Below are 2,721 nucleotides of genomic sequence, written 5' to 3' on the forward strand. Positions count from 1 at the left end.
CAGAGGGGTTGGGGGTCCCCAGCCCCCTTGTAGAGATTGGGGTGCTCGGTGGGGGGGTTCAGGGTGTCAGAGGGGGGTCAAGGGTGCCCACCCCACCCTCCCCCCTCCCACCGCCACATCCCTCCCCACATCCGAGTGTCCCCCCCCTCACCCCACAAACCCTCCAGAGGGGCGTCCTCCCAACCACCCCACGACCCCCCTGCCCCGGTGCCAGCGCTGCCAGTCCGGGGGGTGCCCAGCTGGCTCTCCAGTCCCCACCACGGGACCAGCAGCTCCCAGTGGAGCCAAATAATTGCCCGGTGCTTTGTTGTGCCGTGTCTGTGGCCGCGGGGCCTCCCATTTGTGGGAACCTGCTGCGGCGGGAGCGCCTCCCTTTAATTACCCCCCTCCCTCCCTCCCTCCCTCTCCGCTTACTCACCGCCTGGCACCGCCGCCCCGGCACCCCCAAACCCACCCGGGGGTCCCCCAGGGCACAGCTTGGGGGGGGTTGGGGTCGGGCAGAGCCCCCCTCGCCCCCAGGGTTCCAGGGTGGGGTTGGGGGGGTCCCCGGGGGTGGGGGACACCCGTGGGCACCCCTGGGATGGGCTCTGGCTCCGGCCACGCTTGGAAAAGCCACGGGAAGCTCCACAGGTGTCACCAGGGACACGGGGATGGCCTCGTCTGGGATGTGCCCATGTCACCTGCCCCGCACCCCAAATGTGTCCCTGCACCCCAGAGCGGGACCCCAGCGCTGCCAGGGGACCCCCCACGTGGCACTGGGCCAGGGGACACCGAGCAGGGGACAAGGGGGACCCCAAAAGCTCAGCTCAGGCTGTCAGGGGACATCCCATGTGGCATTGCCACCTTCCAAGCAGGGACACACAAGTTGGCACAGCAAGGCTGGGAGAGGGACACAGGGACACACACAGGGATATAGGGATACAGGGATATAGGGATATAGGTATACAGGGATATAGGGATACAGGGATATAGGGACACAGGGACGGGGGTCTGTGCAGTGAGAGGGGGACAGGGATGCCCAGGTTGGCACAGCAAGGCTGAGGTGGGAACATGGGACACAGGGACACAGGGACACAAGGAAATGGGAACACAGGGACACAGGGACAAGGGGCTGTGCAGTGAGATGAGGACAGGGACAGGTTGGCACAGCAAGGCTGGGATGGGGACATGGGAACACACAGTGAGGACCCTGGTCAGGCTTCACCTGGAGGACCCAGAGGACCCAGAGCTGTGACAGGGGGTGAGGACACGCCACCCCCTGCAGTCCCCAGCCCTGCTGTCCCTGTCCCCAGCCCCCTGCCACCCACCCCGTGCCCTGTGCCAGTGGGATTTGTGCCCGAGCCCACGCTCAGTGACGGGAATTGCAGCACCTCCTCACTGCCAGCCTGGCCCTGTGCCCTTCACCCTTCCCAGCCCAGTTCCCTGTCCCTGGAGCCACCGCGTGTCCCTGTTTCCAGTCCCTGTGTCCCTGGTGCAGCCCGGTGTCCCTGTCCCCAGTGCATCCACATGTCCCAATTCCTTCTGCACCCGTGTTCCCGTTCCCGGCGCAGCCCCGTGTCCCTTTCCCTGTCCCTGATGCGACCCCACATCCCCCTTCCCGCTGCATCCATCTGCCCGTTCCCAGCGCGGCCACAAATCCCTGTTTTCGGTGCCTGTGTCCCTGTCCCCAGTTCAGCCCGGAATTGTCCTCGATGTGCCTGCACGTCCCCAGAGCAGCCCGGTGTCCCTGTCCCCATCCCCGATCCATCCCCACATCCCCGTTCCATCTGCATCCACGCTCCCCGTCCCCACCACATCCCTGTGCCCCATTCCCGGTGCAGCCGCGTCCCTGTCCCCAGAGCTGTCCCCGGTGTCCCCTCCCTGCTGCAGCCGCGTGTCCCTGTGCCCGTCCCCGCTCCATCCCCACGCCCCCATTCCCGCTGCCTCCACGTGCCCCATCCCGGGCGGGCGCTGCCGGGCGCTCCCCGCGCCGTGCCAGGCAGGTTTCCCCATGCCCTGACTGACAGCCGGGCCGGCCGGGAGCAGATACGGCGGCGAGATTAACACGGGACTAATTAAACCCCAAATTAAGGCTCCCATTTAACCCCGCTCCGAGCCGGCAGCTCCGTCGCCGCGTCGCGGAGAGGTCGAGTCCCGACAGTAATTCCTGCTCCCCGTGAGGAAACTGCTCCCTCCGGGCACGCCGTGACCTGGCACGCACTGCGGGCACGGGAATCCCATCGCGATAATCCCGATAGGGATCTCTGCCAGGCAGGCAGGTGCCCTTGTCTTCGGGGAGCAGGTGGGCAGCGCCGTGCCGGCTGTTCCCGGGGGTGCCGGCTATTCCCGGGGGTGCCAGCCATTCCCGGGGGTGCCAGCCATTCCCAGGGGTGCCAGCAGTTCCCAGGGGTGCCAGCCGTTCCCCGGGACACCACGGCTGGCACTGGGCTGGGTCCTCATCCCCGTGATGGCACAGTTTGGGGACAGGGATAGGTTTGTGTCCCACCGTTTACTGGGAGCACCCCAGGGCGAGTGTGACACCCCCGTGGGAAGTGGGATCACCCCGTGGGGGCTGCGACACCCCAAAAAGGGGCTGTGAGCACCCCATGGGACTATGGCCGCCCCATGGGGACATCCCTTGGGACTGTGGCCACCCAGTGGAGTCTGTGACAACCCAGAGGGGGCTGTGACCCCCCCCCATGGGGGCTGTGAAACCCCTGTGGGGATGTGATCACCCCACGG

This window comes from Pipra filicauda, unplaced genomic scaffold (genome assembly GCF_003945595.2).
Source record: "Pipra filicauda isolate LSUMZ 115617 unplaced genomic scaffold, ASM394559v2 scaffold1421_size33978_pilon, whole genome shotgun sequence".
NCBI lineage: Eukaryota > Metazoa > Chordata > Aves > Passeriformes > Pipridae > Pipra > Pipra filicauda.